The sequence below is a fragment of the Dasypus novemcinctus genome, chromosome 14 (assembly GCF_030445035.2).
Source record: "Dasypus novemcinctus isolate mDasNov1 chromosome 14, mDasNov1.1.hap2, whole genome shotgun sequence".
Lineage (NCBI taxonomy): Eukaryota > Metazoa > Chordata > Mammalia > Cingulata > Dasypodidae > Dasypus > Dasypus novemcinctus.
In genome coordinates, this window is record NC_080686.1 from 93,276,005 (window position 1) to 93,298,566 (window position 22,562).

The following is a 22,562-nucleotide window of genomic DNA, read 5'->3' on the forward strand; positions in this document are numbered from 1 at the left end:
CAAGATTACTCCAAGGATTACTTGGAAGTAATCCTTCCAAGATTACTTCAAAAGCCTAACTGGTCTCCCTGATCCTACCTCTGGCACCCCCTACAATGGTCTTATCAAAAGAGCCAAAACAATCTTTTAAAAAATATACACCAGACCATCTCCTTTCTCTGCTTAAAACCATTCAATGGTTTATCATTGCACTCAGAATAAAATCTACACTCCTTACCAGTTGTGACAGTTTGATGTTATTTATGAATTTCAAAAAGAGATATTATGTTTGTAAACTGGTCTGTTTCTCTGGGCATGATACCCTTTGACTGATTTAAATTCAAAGGCTCTACATTCACTTGATTAAATTAAGATTAGGGGCTTTGACTTGATCATATCATTGGGGCATGCAGGTTTGAGTCCCTGCCCCTTTGCCCCCCATCCCCATCCCCATCCCTATCTGTGTGCGGAACAGAACAGCAGAACAGAACAGCTGAGCTCTACACAAGCCTACAGCTAAGACTGGAAGAAGCTGGGCCCACTGAGCCTTAAGAGGAAGAAGGAAGGTTGAACCTTCATAGACATCGTCTGCTATCTTGCTTCAAAAGACTTTGGGTGAGAAAGTAATTCTTATGGTACCATTAATATAGCCTGTACATAAATTCAAAATTGTCTAATTCTGTATTCAAGTGTACCTAGTCTCTAGAAATCCAAATAATATAGGCCCTACAGTCTTTGAATGTTCAGAAAGGATGTTAAGACTGAGTGTGTACTCAAATTGCATCCAGACAGAATGTGGGGGAAATTTTAATACAAGCTCACCTGAAATGTGGAGGATATGCTAATTCAAGCTCACCTGAAATGTGGGGGATATGCTAATTCAAGCTCACCTGAAGTGTGGGAGGTACTTAAATTCAAACCTATCTGGTACTCAGACAAACATTTAACTAACAAGGAAAGTCGTTTTCTTTCATAAAAGCACCATTTAAACTCCCCACCCTCATATCTTTTCTATATAAAAGGGAACCCAAAATTCTACTCAGGGCTCAGTTCTTATTAGGACAGGAGTCCGCTGAGTCCAGCCTGTCGAAACAAATCAATTTCCTTCTCCGAATTCTTGCATCCTAGCCTTTAATACTGCGTACACCCAACTTCTCTACTACACCATGAATTGGACTCTTTAGGACCTTGTGACTGTAAGCTTCTACCCCAAATAAATACCCCTTTATAAAAGCCAACAAATTTCTGGTAATTTGCATCAGCATCCCTTTGGCCGACTAATACACCAGTCCTACAAAACTTGAGGTGAATCCGTCCCTGATTCACTCTGGTCACATCTCCCATCACTCTCCATTGTATTCACATCCATCTAACAGCAATGGCCTGCTTGCAGTTTCTCCATGGAGCCTTGTACACGGAATGCTGCACATTAAGACTTCCTCAGAGACCAAACTAAGAGTATTATCCCTTCTCCTGTCACCTCTTTATCCCCTTCCCAAACTGATGGTTATCAACATCTAATACATATTCTTTTGATGAGCTATTTACTCGTCTTTCACAAGTGAATGGGGAACTTTAAGATGCAGGGGGCAGGAGCGGGTGTTCAGTGGTTGAGTGCTGGGGTCAATTCCCAGTACCTTCTAAATGGAAAAAAAAAAAAAAAAAGACAGGGTTTGTTTTGTACACTGCTCTACCCTAGTACCTTCCCAGTGCATAGAACAATACCTGGGATGTGGTAGGTACTCATAAATATATTTTGAGTAAATGCATGATTAAAAATACACACAGAAAACAAAAATTTGTCTTTAAATTACAGGAGAGTTCTAAGGAAGGGGAAGAAAAGACTAAAATGTTGACAATTGTAAACGATCCTGAGTTGGAAAAAATAAAGGGCCTGAGAATTTAGACTAAAGAGTTCACTGCCATCCCAGTAAAATCAATGAAGACAGTGTTCTCTCTTGCTCATTTTCTGTACAACTATTAGGGAAACAGATTGACAGATAATAGAATATCAAGAAAGTCTACAGTTTGTCAAGGTAACTTAAGAACATTATTGGCCACTATGTATTTGGTGCAACTCTGATATATAAGTGCATAATTCCAACAAAGTGTAGACAAAGTAAATATCCAATAAAGACCTATTGAATTAACCTGAAATAGGTGGGATCCAGTGGCATTTCTATCATCTGAAATTTCAGTTAGGGACACTTTAATTTAAAGGAGAGGAAGAATCACAGTTTTTTCTAAACTTCCTATATGGCTGCAAGTCACAACAGGAATCTAGCTAAAATACTAGAGTAACATAATGTAAGGAAAAAACCTGGAAAAGTTGAGTGCCAGTGTAGCAGAGAAAAATAATAAACTCAGTCTCCCAAAAAAAATCTGTAATTTTACTATGCTCCTATCCTCGTTTGTTTTTTTTCCAAGCTTATTCCTTTCTTTTTCCTTTTTCTTCCCAAAAAGAGAAGCCACTAATCAGTATCTTTTGTTCTAGCAAAAGATGATGATGATGCCTGGGCAACAAGTACTTATTCAATAATTGGCATGTACAAAAATGTTCCTTTCTTGTCACTGTTTTCTGATCTCTATATGATAAACAACCTTAGGCAAAATCTGAGCCCCCTGTTTTAAAATACTTAGCATGGTTTCTGTCCTGAATGGAATCTGACCAATAAAGAGGAAGTTACAGACAGGAGTTTGATGCTCAAATTTTCCCACACTTTTGAAACCATCTGTTAGCATAGAGCTCTGTACTGAAGTACTTGTTAAGCTATTAATAAAGTGGCTCTTTGATTGTCCTTTCAGGAAATATAAAGGAAAAGAAGGGGTTATGAACAATGGCAGGATTCAGGTAGTACTGGGTCCCTGTCTATAATACCATCATAAGAGAATCAAAAACCTCACTGTGAATCCCTAACACATGTCAAGACCAATATATTTTGATTTTACTCTAGTAAATTACATGCAGCTAAGTAACTTGACAAAGAAATGTGACATAAATACACAATGAAAGGGAAATTGGGAGTCCCAATTTCTAATCCTGACTCTATAATAAAATGTGACTTTTTATTTAAAATTTAAAATTATTAAATTAAAAAAATTAAACCAGCAATGCAAATTACTGCCTGAGTTGCAATTCTAGAACATGAAAGCAAAAACACTAGACACTGTGACCCACTGTCACTGATATGTAAATGTTTCGTGCTATTATGGCCTGTATGAGATTCAGAGAAAGGGGTGTGAGAATGGCCATTACAAGGTCCGTAGGTAAGTAAAAATTTAGGAGTACCTACAACAGCGTGTGAAGGAACTATGAAAAAAAAACCTCCACCGAAATTATCTATTTTTATAAGGATTAATATATGAAGGTTTCTCTTGGAGAAATCATATATCAGTAGATAAAAGGAATATTAAGAATTCATTCTGATGAAACAATGTTATTTTGTAATCCACAAATAATAAACTTTATTTTATGGCAACAAATCCAAAGAAAAGACTGGCCACAAATTCAGTGTCACATATAATTATTGAAGTTGTTACCCTTTTTAATTTTTCTGGAGTAGCATCCTGCTTCTTATTATGGCTTTCTTAATCACCTAGCAAAATAAATACATGCCAATAGTTTTAATAATGCTTAATTCTGGAAATACATTATTTTAAAGAAATTTTATTCTATTGTAGTATTTTGAAAAAATGTAAGAGGCAAGAGCAATGGGAACACTACTGGTAGGAGTAAATTGATACAACCACTTTGGGAAAACAACTTATAACCTTGTAAAGTTCAACAGCAAAATTTCCTATACCCTTAGGTACGCTTGAAACTTGTGAAAATTAAACATTTTAAATAATACACACATATATGATAGAAAAATTTTAAAATGCAAGGGAATGATAAACACAAAATGTAAGATATTGGTTATCTCTGGGGGGAGGTGGAGGCATAGGACTAAGCAACTTCAAACGTCTGGATAACATTCTTATTCTTCAACTGGTGGTAGTCTCATAGGAATCTTATTTGTAGGCTTTAGACTTTACAAATAAGTTACATATATTCTTTTGTATGTATCAAATATTACAAAAATTTTAAAATGTAAAGTCACTGATGCTTAGAAAGCACATGTGACTCATTCAAAGATGCACAATACAGAGGTTGGATTGGAACTGAGGTGTCTGAACTCTTTCCAATACACATGCTACAATACCTAAATCTTGTATTTTTTTTTTAATCTTACCTTATATAAAACCTCCCTACTTCAAAATCTAGTGTTTATAGTGCCTAGTGGTGGTGACAGTAGTTTTAAATTGACCAATCTTTATTCAGCATTTATCTGTCAATCCCTGTAATAGATACTGAATATTTGGCACTGAGGAATACTAAGCAAGAGAGCAGAAACGATAGCATGCATGCTTTCAAATGGCAAAGGACATAAGGAACACACAGAAAAAGGAATACCTAACCCAGCCTCGGTAAGGTTAGTAGAAATTTCCCAGAGGGAGGGAATCTTAATTCTTTCTTGTTTTCTAGTTCTTTAAATCAGGAAATTCTTCAAACATAATAGAATAACAACAAAAAAATCATATTCGCACACTCTATCACCTGGATTAAAATGAAAACATTTTGCATATATGATTCAGATATGTCCCTTATCTCCCAATCACCCCTTCCCATTTTCTTCCCCTCCTCCTAATCATTAACTTAAAAGTATGTTTCATTTAAACATATTTTTTAACTTTTACTACAAAGGTATGCATCCATAAATAACATAATATTATTCTGCTTTTCAATTTGCATAAATTGTATACTGTACACATCCTTTGAAAACTTGTGTTTCTCAATCAACAGTATAGAAAATTATCCATGTGGCTGTCATTCATTTTAGCTGTTCCATACAATTCCACTGTTCAAAGAAACCAGTTTATCTGACTGACAGTTTACTAACGGACAATGAGAATGTTCTCAATTATTCTCTATTAACAAATTATGCTTTCCACATCCATATACACAGTTTACTGACGGACAATGAGATTGTTCTCAATTATTCTCTATTAACAAATTATGCTTTCCACATCCATATACACAACATATAAGTTGTATACAAGTGCCACATACAGAACAGATATCTAGAAATGAAAAGGCAGCTGAAATGATACTAGATTGTACCAACTGCTCTCCTTTACACTTCTATCAATTCACTGTAATAATTGCAGTGTGAAAAATTTCTTCTTTTCCCATCCTCCAAAACCTCAGACTTTAATTTTCAGATTGCAAAATATCTCACTGGTGTTTTAATTTGTATCTTTTTTATTGCCAGTAAAAATGAGCATCTTCTTGTATGTTTACAGACCATCTGGATTTCTTCTTCTGGGCAATGTCAATTAATATCCTTTACCACCTGTGCCACGTATTTTCCTACTATCACTCAGTCCCACTTATCTTTCTATAAACTAGTTTGTACTGCAGGGGCTAAGAATTTGTAAACACTTCCTAGACATTCCAGCCAACTGGCTTCCTCTTAGGTTCAGTCAACAGGAGGAACTGGAGGGTGAGGAAAAGGCAGAAGGAAAAGAGAAGCTTCCTGTTTCTGGCCACGATAGGCCAGCAGTTGCTGTAGGAGCAATAGGAATGGTGTGATTCTGCATCCAATATCCCAATTAGAGGCAGAAGCCGGTGCTGTCTTGTGGGTTCCATGAAGTGGTACCAAAAGCTTATCTCTGGACATCATCCTTTTCTTTTTACTACTCTATTCTTCCCCTTCTCCTTTTTTCTTCCAGCCTATCTAAATAATAACTTTGTAACTAACTCACAATATTAGATTCCCTCTGTTTGAAATAATAGAGTGGCTGGTTTTCCAAACTAGTCTCCCAACTAATACACCACTCCTTTTTTCTCTGTTTGGTATATGTATTCTGGATACCAATTTTTTATGCTTATATATATGACAACCACATTCGACTAGTCTATAACATGTCTTAGCTTTGTTTATGGTGTCAGTTATTATATGTAGTCAAATTTTTAATCTTTGTGCTCTCTCTCTGCTATTAAGTAATAATAATTCTTCCAAAATGCCTTAGCTATTCTTAGACTTTCATTCACCCATGTGATTGCCAAATGCTACGAAAAACCGCAATGGAATTTTAACTCGATTCTACATGAATGTATAGATCACTGAGGCAGAAATGCCTGTCATCTTTATATCATCATGTTTTTGGTTTAACCCATGAGTGTGGTAGATTACATGAAGACATTTTCTGATGCTAAACCATACTTGTAGTCTTATCAACTCTGTTTGGTCATTTGTTTTAAAAAAAAAGTTCCTAGATTGTTTGCTAATATTTCACTTTGAATTAGTTCATAAGTGAGGCTGATCTATAATTTTTCTGTCCTTACCTAGTTCTGTTATCAAAGCTATATTAAATACAGGCTATTTTTATTCTATGAATAGTTTATACAAGGTGGAACATGTGTCCGTTTCTTGACTGGTTTTATATGAAAGCTCTTCTAAGTATCTAAGTAGTCTACATATTTTTCATCTAGCAGAAGAGATTCTGACACATAGTCAATGCTTAATACACATATGTTGAGGGAAACGGACTTTGGCCCAGTGGTTAGGGCGGCCGTCTTCCACATGGGAGGTCCGCGGTTCAAACCCCGGGCCTCCTTGACCCGTGTGGAGCTGGCCATGCGCAGTGCTGATGCGCGCAAGGAGTGCCGTGCCACGCAAGGGTGTCCCCCGCGTGGGGGAGCCCCACGCGCAAGGAGTGCGCCTGTGAGGAAAGCCGTCCAGCGTGAAAAGAAAGAGCAGCCTGCCCAGGAATGGCGCCGCCCACGCTTCCTGTGCCGCTGACGACAACAGAAGCGGACAAAGAAACAAGACGCAGCAAATAGACACCGAGAACAGACAACCAGGGGAGGGGGGAAATTAAATAAATAAATAAATTAAAAAAAAAAAAAAATACACATATGTTGAATAAATAAATGAACAATTCAAATCAAAAGGCTTATTTATCAAATAAAAGAACACTGAAACTAAGGGCATCCTTTAAAAAGAATAGCTTTATGGTAAATGAAACAAAGTCCAACTTTGCAAAGCAGATAGTAAGCTTATGGAATTTGTTATGTATCAAGACATAATTCCAGTATATGCTCCACCTTATATATAAGTGTTCAGGAAATTAAATCTAGTTCTCAAATCTATGAATCGGGGAAATTTTCTCATAGAAAAAAATTTTAAGGAAAAATGTATGGCAATTAAGAAAAGAAGACAGATGTTGACTCAGAAATGTCAAATATTTCTCTACAGTTTGTCAAGTCTGTTTGAGGCTGATATATAAAGGAATATAACACAACAATGAAATTACAAGAGGGCACACCAGAACAGTTTCCCTTTGTTTATGACTCTAAATTAAAATCATTCTCTTAAATATAATTCTCCCAGACACATCATAATCAAACATAAACACAAAATCTAAATATATTTTTTCACTTCTTAGTAATCATATAATTAAATTTTAAGTAGGTACTTAGTTTTCTTCTACATTTGTAAATCAGTACCTCTTGTAATTCTAAACAGATTCCAGCAGAGGTCATTCACTACATTTTGATCTTTTAGAGGAATGGAGGCAATTATAAGGGATTATATGTGTTTTATTTCATCATTTTATAAAATACGATTTGACTTCAGGTGGAGAACAGAAAGATTAACTGGATAAATTTATAAAGCAAATTCCATGATTATTTTTAAATGAAATGGCTTGATACCATTGACTAAATAACATTATAAAAGTTGATTTACAAAAAAGAGCTAACCCATTCTTTTCTTAGTATCATGGAGCATACTAGTTTTAAATGACTTTCTGAAACCATTAAGACCAAAGTGCAGTATGCATTATATGTATATCATAACTTTTTTAACTAAGTAGCCTATTAGAATAACTTATGAAAGTTTCACATAGCATGTAAAGGGACACTATTTCTGTAAACCAACGTTCAACTATAATTCTTTGAAATTTTTTACCCCATGTCTAAAGTTGTAGGGAGGAGGAAGAGAAAAGAAGGAAGTAAAGGGAATCAGAAAGCGAAGAAAACCTGCTATTCCCTGAGAATAAAGTGCTCATGAAATGAGATGGAATCTTTACAGCGCTACTTCCTAATTTTATGCAAAACAGGGAACTGAGGACCAGAGAAACATGGTGGTAGTGCCTTGGGCAAAAGTAGAAATCAGTAAAAGCTGGGCTTACTCCATTGACCCTGGGAGCAAAGTTTTTGAGAACATCTTTAAAATTCAGCCTCAGGAACAGATCATATTACTAGAAAGAATGAAGTACCATAACAACAACAAAAAATTCATCTATCCCACCATGTCCACTTTAAAAAGAATCCTAATGCTGCTTTTGCCAACAACTAAACTTCAATACGCCTGCCATTCTCTTTATTTATAGTTTCTTTTATTTATGCTAGACAAGCATCCAAATTTAGTGACACACTTCCAGGCTCTTCCCAGTTTAGGCTGGTATATTACTGTATAGTTCGTACTTCTTAACCATGCAACACCCTGTAACTTTTCACAGGGGTAACAGAAGCATTGGAGTACTATTTGCTTTCCTACAGCAATTAATTATTACAGAGTTCTTATTAAACTTTTGGTATGTCATACTGCTATTTTATTTTTCACATGTTTATTTTATGTTCCATCAACTAAAATGTGAATTCTTTGAAAACAGGAACTCTCCATGACTTAAGACTTATTTTCTACTCCCTTTCTCCACAGAATATCACACTGTTCCTGTTTAATTACTAATCAGAAAACAGAAGCTTCTTCGAAGCTATTTCAAGAACTTGTAGCCTACCTACACCATTAGGATATTTCTTAAGGAATGGATGGGTGACTACTTCTTTAAGATTAGTTATTAGCCACACTTTCTCAACTATGATGGAGAAAGAAAGCTCTAACTGATTTTTCACAAACAAAAGTTCTTAATCTGGAGACCACAGACCCCAAACAGATTCAGGGGTCTGTGAACTTGTATGTGAACATGTTCACTAACCTCTATTTGAAATTTAGCAATTCCTTCTATCAGCATTATAGATAGGGAGCAAAACACATAGATATTACAAATACCTATGACTGTGTCACTAACAGAAATCACAGATATTTTCATATTACTTCACAACTGTTACAGACTTATTATGTGAAATTACAGTAATTATTAGCAAACCTGCCACTAAAGGTTATTCTCTAATGTAAGCACATATATTACACTATGACAAATTTGTACTTTTGACATATGCTAACTGTATTTCAATATAACTGGCTTCTTTTTTAATCCTATATAATTTATTTAGAATCTTCATTCTAAGTAGAGATTCATAGCGTTCACCAGGCCACCAAAGAGACCCATGGTACAAAAATACTTGTGAACCCCTGTATTGTAACATACAGACCAGGTGAAGTGATTCTAATTCTTAGCTACCATCATGATAACTGTCAGTCAGCTCTTCTAAAATAACAGGTTTTGAAATGTTCATAACTAGGAAGACGGGCCAGAAAGAGATTTTAAGCTGACCATTTTCACTTAAAGAATCGAAAGCATACCTATAGAAAAACAACATTTCAAATATCTATTAACTTGTTTAAAATAGTTACAGTATTATAAATGTAAGTGCTCAGGACCCTTTAACAGTAATTACTTTTTAATTAAGTGTTCTTTAATTCTAAGATTTATAAGGACCAAAGCCCATAATATTTATTCCTATTTTTATTTATATGCTACTTCCCAAAGAAAACTATTTAAGTTATGTAATTTTTAAACTACTATAATTATGATTTACATCTTTTTTGAAAAACTACTCATGATAGCTAAAATGACTTAAAAAGGAAGTCAAAGAAAAATACTCTTCTACTGAAAGAAAGCTGCAAAAAAAAGTTCTAAGTAATTTACATTATCCCTACTACTTCCTATTCTAAGCACAAAACTAATGAATATAGAGCATTTTCTCAAGAATTTTTAGCAGTTCAATATTATGTACACAATATTTTCCTTTCATTATATTTAGCCAATATAGTTTTCTATTACCCATAAATTTTCAATTGTATTTAAATAATAATTTCCCCAAAGACATACTTACCTTCAGCCAGTGATAGTGATTCTGTCCTTGTTCCTCTATCTGTTTAAAGAAAAAAAAAGAGTCTAAAACATTATATTTTTAAACAAATTTTTTAAAGTTGACTTTAAAAATAAAGTTCAAAAATACTATCACATACTTATGTTTATTATATATATGTAAAATGTATATTCATATTCACATTATGTTTCTTGAATTCATTCAACTATTAATGGAGGATCCACTAAGAGCATTACGTTATGTGGGAAACACCAACAGAAGACAAGACACCCTAGCTGTCACCCTCAAGAGACTCAAAGAATAGATGTGCAAAGTATATAGATGGGAGATTACAAGGGAACGAAAACGTGTAATTTCTCTTTATTCTAGTAACAAGGGGCCTAATATTATCAAAGGTATATTTTTTATATTTTTTATTATAGATTAAACTCATCAAGGTTTAATGAAATAAACATTAATTTTACTACAGGTACTAAAATCCCTATTCCATGACAATAACCTGTTAATTGCCAGAGGCACATTTGACAAAACTCTAGTAAAACACCAGTTCATGGTGTTTATGACTGGTATTACTATTTCAAAGCCTTAAAAAGTTTTAGGTAGAATGAAATCTTCAAAATGAGATTATTCTAACTGGGCTGCGGCCCAGAATTCCAGAATGTGAAGTGTTTTTATACTTTTGCTGTCTGTTGTAGGTTGAAACGTGGTTCTGTGTCTCTAACAGATAATAAACATGGATTAGGAACCAAGGGATGGGAATAGGATCTACTGGATTAGAACTTCTGATTCTGGGGGAAGGAGAGAGGGGTTTCTGCTGAAGAGACAGGAAGGATTCTGCTAAATTCTGACGCAACAAATATTGCCAAGTCATTTTGGTCTCCTTATGGTAATGGAGCTGCCATACTAAATGGGGGGAGTGATCCTGATAACTACGAGGACCTATGGTTGCTGCTATACAACAAAAACAGAACCTAGGGAACTCAACTAGTGCTGCCATGCCCAGTGATAACTGTAAATGGGCAGCGGCAGCAACCAAGGCCCAAAAAGGATAAAGCATATTTTCACTCCTGCTGAGGAACCTCGCCTCAGCTACATTTTCTAAGGCTCCTGATTCTTCAGGGAAGAAGGTCTGGATAACTCTACAAGGAAACAGCCTCAACCCAAAGTGTTGGGTAAAGGTGAGGAAAATCTAGAATGGGCAGTAGAGGACTGAAATGATAAACATCAATTACAGCCTCAAGAGACGAGGACACCACACTCCCTCGGTTTTCATCCGATATACCTCACTGGAAGTTCCTTAAAACTCCTCTGCTGAACTTCTCTCAAAGTCCTTAATGCTAACAAACCCAGAACTCAGTCCTGGGTCCTCTGCTCTCCTGGCAATCTCATTCTGTCTCATAGATTTATACATCATCTGTATATCTCAAGTTTATATATCCAGTCTAGACATTTCTCTCCAATTCCAAATTCATACAGTCACTGCCTACTCAATATCTCTGTTGGGATGTTCTAATACATACCTGAAACTTTACATGTCCAAAATAAGAGCTCTTCATCTTTCCTCCCCCAAACCTGTTGTTCTACCTGCAGCCTCCCTCATTTAAGTTAATGGCAACTCTATCCTTTCTGTTGCTCAGGTAAAAACCTTGGAGTATCTTTCTCCACACCCCACATTCCAGTCAAACCCTTACTACCTATCTGAAAGTTGAAGTATCAGCTGCCTTAGCAGTATGATCTACTGTTCTCCTTCTGTATTCAAGAGGTCTAGAATAGGAGTTGAAAACTCAAATGGCACAAGGGTTTGGCTAGGGCCACCTCAGATAAAAATGATCAATGGCAAAGAAACGTGTATACTTTATCTAAAGGGTGTTTCTTCTATTCATATGCCATGATAAAACTGTAGGTGATTTAGTGCTAATCTTTACATGAAACAATTTCTAGATGTTATCACCTAATGAAGTTAGTTTTAGAAACACTCCATGGGCCAAACAAAACATTTTGAGGGCCAATATTTGGTTGTGAACCATTAGTTTATAACTTCCCTTCTAGAAATTCATAGTCTTTAATTCATAATACTATTAATCCTTTTATCTTTTACTTTGCTCTATCAGTAAGGAGATGAATGGGAGCTGTTTATGTTCAAAGAGTAACCACTCTGGTTTTCCTCAAAAACTCCTCCTGGATCAATGTTATTACAAATGGAATGAATAAACACTTTTCTGCTTTCCCTGCCAAAAACAAATTTTCCTTCCCTAAAGCCCAGTTGGAGCAATCTAGAAATAAACAAAACAAGTGGCTTGGCTGACTACTTTCATAAACCAAGGGAGGAAAAACCAATGCCACTTACATAAAGCCACAGGAAAAATTCTTTCTATCTCAAATCTTAATAAATCAAAAAAATAAAAACCTTATCATTGTTTTCACCCTATAGAAATCAAATGTCAGATCATATATACTGAATGTCAGATAATATTTAAGGTTAGCTAATCTAGGCATCTGAAGTCCACAAACATAGTGGTTTCTCACGTAAGTGTTTAAAAAAAAAATCTCTACTTCCAGTAGAGCATAAGACGTAAGAGTTATGATTTCAGATCGTTCTGTCAAACACAACTGAGCTTTGCAGTATTTCAAAAGATGGTACAAACGGCTCACGAAAATGTAAGGTATTGGTGGAGGGTTGATGCAAGGAACCCTGTACGATGTTATGCATGCCTGCTTTGTAAGTTCACAATTTTACTATACACTTAGTGGTTATGTATGTTTATATATAAATGATATAAAGATGACAATAATAATAGGTGGGTTGGAGGAAAATACTTTGGTTAGTAGTAATATTTGGACAACGCTCTTTAATCACTAGTTAAAAATGTTTAACAATGCAAGGTACTGGTGGTAGTATGAGTTATGACAATCCTGCATGATGCTATGTGTATTTGTTTTTTAGTCACAACTATTACTACACATACTGTTTGTGCATGTTTTTGTTTGAGTGATATACGTCAATAAATTTGAAAAATATAAATTAAAAAAATAAAAACTACGGAAGATGGTACATAAATCTAACTAGTAACACAACCTAGACTGCATACCTCCTTCACTTGGGTAAATGATAATATCTAATTGAATGTGATTTGCTTAAGCATCAGGTCCTGTCAGACTAGTTAGGGGGCAGGGGGACTGATGGGATGGGAATCCCATCTCTAAGAGGGAAGGTGAGAGCAATGACCTCGAGGGATGCCTGGAGCTTAGTCTGTATATACCTGTGTGGTCAGAAAGCAAACTCTATTATGACTTCTTGTAAGTGTAGACATGCCATAGGTGCATGCTGATGTAGATTTACAGATTCTTGAGAGAACTGCTACTCCAAGAGTTGGCCAAAAGGCTCACAGAGAAGTTATATGTCTATGCTGTGTCTGAAACACCCATAGATGTGGCACCCTTATGCAAAGGACAACCTGAGTACCCTGCATAATTATCCTAGCTATGGCCAACTTAAATCTTTGTTAAAATAACATCATTTTTTAAGATACATAGGCCCTGATGCCTAACGCCAAAAGTGCTCTCAAAAAGAATGTTCCAATTTACACTGCCATCAGGACTGTGTATGGGCCAATCTCACAGCATCCTTGACGGGATGGAGCTTCACTGTTTAAAAAGTGTCTGTGGGGAAGTAACTGTGGCTCAATTGACTGGGCTCCCATTTACTATATAGGAGGCCCTGGGTTTGTGTCCCAGGGCCTCCTTGTGAAGGCAAGCTGGCCCATGCCTGCAGAGAGCTGACGGCCACCACGCACGGAAAACTGGTGCAGCAAGATGACACAACAAAACGAGACAAGCAGACACAGAAGAACAGAACACACAGCGAATGGACACAGAGAGTAGGCAAGCAAGCCAGCTGCGGGGGGGGGGGTTTAAATAAAAAATAAAAAAACTTAAAAAAAAAAGTGTGTACATGCACCTTAAGTCAAATTGCTTATTTATTTATTTATTTATTTTTAAGATTTATTTATTTATTTAATTTCCCCCCCTCCCCTGGTTGTCTGTTCTTGGTGTCTATTTGCTGCGTCTTGTTTCTTTGTCCGCTTCTGTTGTCGTCAGCGGCACGGGAAGTGTGGGCGGCGCCATTCCTGGGCAGGCTGCTCTTTCTTTTCACGCTGGGCGGCTTTCCTCATGGGCGCACTCCTTGCGCGTGGGGCTCCCCCACGTGGGGGACACCTTTGCGTGGCACGGCACTCCTTGCACGCATCAGCACTGCGCATGGCCAGCTCCACACGGGTCAAGGAGGCCCGGGGTTTGAACCGCGGACCTCCCATGTGGTAGACGGCCGCCCTAACCACTGGGCCAAAGTCCGTTTCCCAAATGGCTTATTTAATTACTAATGTGGTTGGCCATTTTTTCTCTATATTTGGATAACTAGTCTTTTCCCCATTTATCTATTAAGGTGTTACTTATTTGTAAGAGAATCAATATTATGCTTGATTTTCTGGATCAGATACTCAGTATAAATGTGTATGATAAAGTTAGATATGCTATCTTTTTTAAAAATTATTTTTAATTGTATTTTTTTGAAGACAGGGAGATACAAAATGTTACATTAAAAAATATAAGAGGTTCCCATACACCCCCCCCCACCCCACCCCTACTCCTCATATCAACTTCTTTCATCACTGTGGCACATTTCACTGCATTTCGTGAATATATTTTGAAGCACTGCTAGATATGCTATCTTTGAATTACCCCTCTGTTGACTTGGTTACCATTTTATTAATTACTATGTTGGAGACACTGTGCTAATAACAACAAGCACTTTCCATGATTTAGTTCACTAAACCTTCATGACCTAAGGAGATAAAATTATTAGCCCCACTGCACGGATGAGAAAACAGAGACTTTAAAGAGTTGTCCCAGGGTCATATTAGACAAAAGACAGAGAAGAAAATTAGCTTTATTTTTCAAGAAACAATTCTGTTCGAGCAATAATGGTTTCTGTAAATGAGACTTTTCTGTAAAATAAACGCTACTTTCCCACTAACTTCTATTGTAAAATTTAAAATTATTTCTTAAAAAAATAGCCCACAATATACATTTTAATAGGTGTAATAAGTGGTGGGGTATCCTCCAAATTTAAGTTACTAAAGCCTGTGAACAATCCAGAAAACCTCATCTATATGTTCAATTATGGTCCACATTACACTGATGACCAAGTGCTAACTATTATCTCTGCACCTTACAGGTGAATTCTGAATGGTGGGTCAATGTCCATAGGATATGGCTTCAAGTACAATGGTTTCTAAGGATCTGAGTCTGAACCCTAAATAACAACCTGACACAAAATACTGTTTTCCTTAAACAAATTTTTTCAAAGTTTATGTTGTGATAGTAAAAAAAAAAAAAAAAAAGTCTCAAGAACATGTTTCAATTAAAACAAATGCTATTGATGGTAAATAGTCAATATAAAAATGTTTCTCAGTAATTTACATTATTAACACTAGAGGATAAATACACTTTATCTACAGGTACTTATGAAATGTGCCCCTGACTAACCCCTGGTTTTGGATGCAATGATAGCAAGTGTACCTTTAGTTTGAACGTGGTCACTGAATATCAGAATGGTCCATTATAAACAATAACTAACATTAGCCAATTCTTTATACTATCTTGCAGTATAGTGCCCATAAATTGCTAATTCCTGTGCCATTTTACTAAGCCTATTCTTAGGGATTCCATCTTTAACACTGTGAAGAACTAATTTACAGAGCATTGATTTTGTTCAAGTATAGTTGATTTCTCAGTATGGCAGTGACATGTATAGGTGATAGGTTAGTAGGTGAACAGCAGTGTCTCACTGATGAAGGGCTGAGTCCCACCTGCAGTAACTTAACAGATGTGAATGTTACAATGTAGAACCCCAAAGGTAACTTGCACTATACTTCCGTTACAGTGCACTAATATATCTGCAGTAACAAAAAGGCACATCTGGAAATGATTGCTCAGATGCCATTTTCTAGATTAGTAAATTCTCCTTAAGCAACTGTACCTGGCAGAATGAGTAAATGGCAGTAACATTTAATTCAGAAAAGAATAAGATGGCCTTTGCTGTTATCCTTGCCAAAGTGCCTTGGAGCAGATTCAGTGGGGTTCCAGTTTGGAAAGTAATTTGGAACCTGAAACATTTAATACTGGTTTTCTCTGCTGAGTAACTGAACCAAGATAATTCTAGATATTAAATCACTAGAAAAAATAATTACCTACACCAACATAACTGGAAAACTTGAGGCAAAGGCTAGATTAAGATGATGGCCAGGCGTTGGGAACATTATGCCGAACCTTCTTACCTCTGGACCTCCTGGTTACTGTCAACACCTTCCCCTGACCACTGGACTTTTCTGCAATGGGGTTTTTCTGACACCTCAACTCAGGTATGTTTTGGTATGTACAGCAATAAAAAAAATTGACTGTAAATGCATTTTGACCGCAGGTGCACAATCGTTCCCATCTAAACATTCTATAGGCTTAAGGTATGTTCTGTAAAACACTATTTTGTAGCTATATTAAGTTCAATTTCTAGAAAATTAAAAGCTTGTGTTTTTTTAAGACACCAGTAGAGTTTTTTCTTTTTTTAGTATTCATTTTATATACTTTGTATGTTCAAAATCTCTTATGGAAGTTATACATATAATTTAATTATAAAGGAATGGATAAGAAGAAAGGTATTAACATAGGAAAAGTAATACTTTACAATTCCACATACAAGGAATCTACATATATTTATCCCAGGATCAATTTTAGAAAAGATCACATAGGGAAGCAGACTTGGCCCAGTGGTTAGGGCGTCCGTCTACCACATGAGAGGTCCCCGGTTCAAACCCCAGGCCTCCTTGACCTGTGTGGAGCTGGCCCACGCACAGTGCTGATGCATGCAAGGAGTGCCGTGCACGCAGGGGTGTCCCCCACATAGGAGAGCCCCATGCGCAAGGAGTGCACCCCGTAAGGAGAGCCACCCAGCACGAAAGAAAGTGCAGCCTGCCCAGGAATGGTGCTGCACACATGGAGAGCTGACACAAGATGATGCAACAAAATGAAACAGATTCCCATGCCACTGACAACAACAGAAGCGGACAAAGAAGAACATGCAGCAAATAGACACAGAGAACAGACAACTGCAGCGGGGGGGGGGGGGAGAGAAATAAATAAAAATCTAAAAAAAAAAAAAAAATCATATAAATACCTACACCTGAATTTATACATCCTGCTAAAAATATATACTCTCTCCCAAATTATATTATTGCACTACTACTGAAATGACTATCTTTCCAGCTTCTCACCCCCACCGTTATCACCCTTTCCAGCCATAGTCCTACTCTGCCTCTGTCTTGAAATAAAAAGTTGGGGAAAAAAAACAAACAAACATGACTAAGTTCAGCTTACCTCAGAAATGCAAGGGTGGTTCAGAAAACCTACAAACTATTTTTCATCACATTAACAGACTGTGGGTAAGGGGGAACCACACACTCAGCTCAAAAAATACAGAAAGAACATGTTATAAAATCTGTACTCACTTGTGAATTAAGAAGAATAGAAAGGAACTTTCTTAACCTAATAAAAGGCTATTTACCTCTACAGCAGAAAACATAGAATAAACAATTCTATGAAGAAATGCTAGAAACTTTCCCTTTAAAAATGTGAAGTGAGACAAGGATGCCTACTATCAACTTCAAATCAACACTGTATTAGCCAATGCTGAACACCAAAAGAGATAAAAGCTTAAAAACAACTGAATTGCAAATAAATAAATATATAAACCTCCATTTTCCTACAAATATGATTGTTTTCACACACACACACAAAACCACCAAAATTTCAAAATTCATGAGTACGGCAAGGTAATAGAATGTATTATCAATATACAAATATCAACTGCATATCTATCCTCAAATTAAAAGTGGAAGGGATAACGTTTCCACACAGATAATATACAATAGCAAAAAGCAATATACAATAACTATACATAACGGTAATAAAAGTTGTGCAGTATCTGTATCGAAAAAGTCTTAAAATTTTAAAAGAAAACCATAACTAAATGTAAAGATACCATATTTGTAAACAGGAAGACTCAATAAAGATGTTCAATTCTCCCCAAATTCACATATATATTAAATGAATTGCCAACCAAATCCGAATAGTCTTTTGTGAAATGTAATAAGCCAATTCTAAAATTTACATGGGGAAAAAAAAAAACTCAAGCATTGTCAAAATGTTCCTGAAGTATCAAGTGGACAACTTACCCAAGCAGATATGAAGACACAACCAGAGTAATGAGAAGAATGTTACTGATGCAACGACAAACTAGCAAATAGAACACGCAGGTCATAAACCAATACACACATATGAGAAGTTGGTAAATTTCAAGAAACCTCACTGCAGATCACTGGGGAAAGGAGGAGACTGCCTAATAAATGGGGACTATCCATATAGAAAAATAAAATCCCTTTCCTACACTGTACATAAAAAAAATCCATTCCAAAGAGATTTAAAGGCTTAAATTTGAAAAGCAAAACCTGAACTTTTGGAAGGAAATATAGGAATGTTTCTTCATGCTACTAAGGTAGGGAAGAAGTGCTTAATTTAAATAAGATCCAAAAAAGCATTAACCACAAACAAAAACTGATATATTACATTAATATCAGGGAGCAGATATGGCTCAAGAGGTAGAGCACCTGCTTCCCACATGAGAAGTCCTGAGTTCTGTCTCCAGTGCCTCCTAAAAACAAAAAAGGGACAAACAACAAGCAAAGAGGTGAGAGAACTAACTCAGGGAAGCCATTGTAGCTCAGTGGTTGAGCACTGGCTTCCTACATACGAGGTCTGGGGTTCAAGCCCTGGGCCTCGTACCCCCCCAAAAAAAAAAAAAAAAAATTAATACCAAGACCTTATGTTCGAGAAACTTTAAAGAAACTAAATATAAAAACCACCAAGAAAAAAGATTAGAATACAATATACAAAGAACTGCTAAACTCAGTAAGAACTTGATGGAAAAATGGACCAGTCATAAAAAGGCATTTCACACAAAAAGAAATATAAATGCAAATAAACATGGAAAATATGCTCAACTATGTTAGTAATCAGCTAAAACCATATGAAATATCATTTTACATCCAATAGATTGTACTTTTAAATTGTAACATGTGGGATTATAAACTGTTAAAATCACTCTGGAAAATACTCCCCATTATCTTTCAAAGTTCAACACTGCATACTCTTTAACAATTCCAAAATGAATTTAAAAAAATAAAAAATAAATTAAAAATAAATAAATAAAGTAAGTGAAAAAAATAAAATAAAATAAACAAAAAAAAACCAATTCCACTCTCAGGTATACCCAGAGAAAGTCTTGTACATGAATGGCAGAAAAAATAACACTGGAAACAACCCAAATGTTCAATGATAAGAAAAAGGATAAGTAGCTTATTCACTCAATTTATTGTGCAGTGACAATGAGCTATAGCTACCTGCAAGAGAAGGATGAATCCTAGAAACAAAGACAAATTGATGAAAAGTCTCAGGAGAGAATCAACCACCAGCAAAGCTAAGAAATATATTTTTAGGGATATATATATACACACATAATCTTTTAAAGCTATAAAACTGATAAACACAAAATCCAGGACAGCATTGTCCTCTGAGGGAAAACAGGGGGATTGTACAGGGATGGAGCAGAGTAGTATCAAAGATATTGGCGGTGTTTACCGCTGCTTGTCTGCACCAGCAGCACCTCTTGCTCAACACTCAGTCCAAGGGAAGAGGTAAGGAAGGAGGTCTCTTTACCATGGCTCATACAAAGCAGACTGCCTGAAAACTGACCAGCGGTGAACACCCAGGAAGCAACTGGCTACAAAAGCCACTCACAAGAGTGCACCCTCTACTGGAGGAGTGAAGAAACTTCATCATTACACATCTGATACTGTGGCACTCTGTGACATTAGAAGTTATCCTAAGTCCACTGAACTTCTGATTTGCAAACTTCTCTTCAGGGTCTGGTGGAAGAAATTGCTCAGGACTTTAAAACAGATATGTGCTTCCAGGGCACAGCTATTTGTGCTTTGCAGGAGGCAGGTGAGGTCTATCTGGTTGTCCTTTTTGAAGACACCAAAACTGTGTGCTATCCATGTCAAACATGTAACAATTTTGCCAAAAGACACCCAGCTAGCATGCTGCATACGTGGAGAATGTGCTTAAGAATCCAATATGATGGGAAACATTTCATTCTCAAAAAAAAGTGTTTTTTTCTCTCTTCTTCCTCAAAACATTAGATATTAGATATTTTTTCCCATTAAGTCAAAAGTTACCTAAGTATATGATTGTGAATGGAAAAATAGGGGACAGAAATCAGGTATTGGCAGTTTTTCCATTTTCATTTGTGTGTGAATTTTTTTTTTTAAAGATTTATTTATTTCTCTCCCCTTCCCCCCGCCCCGTTGTCTGTTCTCTGTGTCTATCTGCTGCGTGTTCTTCTTTGTCTGCTTCTGCTGTTGTCAGCAGCACAGGAATCTGTGTTTCTTTTTGTTGCATCATCTTGTTGTGTCAGCTCTCTGTGTGTGGCACCACTCCTGGGCAGGCTGCACTTTCTTTCACACTGGGCAGCTCTCCTTACGGGGCGCACTCCTTGCGCATGGGGCTCCCCTACACGGGGGACACCCCAGCGTGGCAGGGCAATCCTTGCATGCATCAGCACTGCGCATCGGCCAGCTCCACACGGGTCAAGGAGGCCCAGGGTTTGAACCGGGGACCTCCCATGTGGTAGACGGACACCCTAACCACTGGGCCAAGTCCGCTTCCCTGTGTGTGAATTTTTAATATAAATGCAGGGACATAAAGCATTAACGCAAGTCAAATGCTTCAGTGGATAAGTTTTAACAGTTCAACTTTGTAACAATTATAAATAAACCTATTAGATTTTTCTGGACAATGCCAGCATTTGGAATTTTTAAAAACAAGTACATTTCTTATTGATGGCAATTAAATGGTGTTTGTAGCATTTTTACCATAAATAAGATTCCATCTATTCGCTATACTTTTCTGAGTTGTCCAACATGCAAGTACATGTTTTTATGTTGTCTGTCTTCTCTGCTGTTCCTGTAAATTTGTTATTAAAATACATTAAACTTAATAAAAAATAAAATATTGGTAATGCCCTAGGTTCTTAAATTAGTGCTGAGTTCCTGAACATTCATTTTATGCTTCATAACTTACATGTGTTTCATGTATTTTTAGGTATCAAATATTAGATACTAAAATTTCATAATGCAAAAGAAGCAAGCATTCAAAGACTATCAGGAAAGGTAAGACCACACTCCAGGTCAAGGCAGGGAGTGGAAATGAGGATTGAGAACAGAGAAAGTGTATCCAAATGAAAGCAAAGGCTTGGGTTTTATTGATTTGCCAAGCATTTTTTAAAAAACAGTTTTATATGATGATCAACAGGATGAACTGATGAAGCATCTGCCTTTCGGGGATCTGCTGCACTTTCAAAATGGTGCCTAAATAAAGCAGAAGTTTTGAGATAAGCACTGCCTTTTCCCTAGATGTTACAGTAAAAGTCCTATTATCCATCATAATCAGAACTTGAAGTTTGTCAATGAATCAAATTCTTGATGGAAACAATAAATATGTGCATGTGTGCATTCATTAGCTAATCTTTTTATGTAAGACCAAGGCTTATTCTTTGAGAATACAGGTCATAGCTAGAGTACTGAAGAGTACGTCCTGCATAGCCTACTGAACTTCTTTAAGGTATCCATGGTGATACCTTGTTTTGTTTTGTTTTAAATTTCCCATCTGTTATGGTCAAATGCTTTTGTAAAGACTACTAGAAAAAGAAAATCAGAATACTAGAAAATATGAAATTTTTAAAAGACTTAAAAGTCACAATTCTTTGCAGACTGGCAACAAACAGCTTATAAATTAATGCTGGTCCGTGAAGCACATTTTCAGTAGCATGACTATAAATAAATCATGGGCTCTGGAGACACGCTGTCTGGCTCTGCCTTGAACAAATTAATCTCTCTATGCCTTTGTTGGCTCATCTATACAGTGGGAATAATAGTAATATCTACTTGGGATGGCTCAGTTAATATGTCAATTTGGCTAGGTAATGGTATCCAGATGTTTGGTCAAGCAAGCACTGGATAACTGAAATACAAAGACATTTCACAGACTTTAATCATTATTGAGTTGGTTACATATATGGCTGATTACATCTACAATCAACTAAGGAGATTGCCATCAGTAATGAGTGATGTCTCCTCCAGTAAGTTGAAGGCCTTAAAAGAAAAAGTGACTTCAGCAGTCAGAGAGAGAATTCCCAATCTACTTCAGACAGCCAAGCAGTGTCTCCTGGGGAACTCATCAAGAACCTTCACTGGAGTCTCTGGCTTGTAGCCTGCCCTGTGGAATTTGGACT

General features: G+C 36.4%; 1 protein-coding gene across 6 annotated transcripts in view; it reads right to left on the bottom strand.

The window, feature by feature from the left end:
* Positions 1–22,562, bottom strand: part of CYRIB (CYFIP related Rac1 interactor B) — a 165,367-nt gene that overhangs the window by 40,211 nt on the left and 102,594 nt on the right. For 5 of the 6 annotated variants that reach the window (XM_004451158.5, XM_071208031.1, XM_004451156.5 and 2 more), the window contains one exon: positions 10,106–10,144. The exons of the other annotated variant lie outside the window; for it this stretch is intronic. The gene's annotated coding sequence lies outside the window, so the exon portion shown is untranslated. The remainder of the gene's footprint in view (positions 1–10,105; positions 10,145–22,562) is intronic. 6 annotated transcript variants of the gene reach the window in all.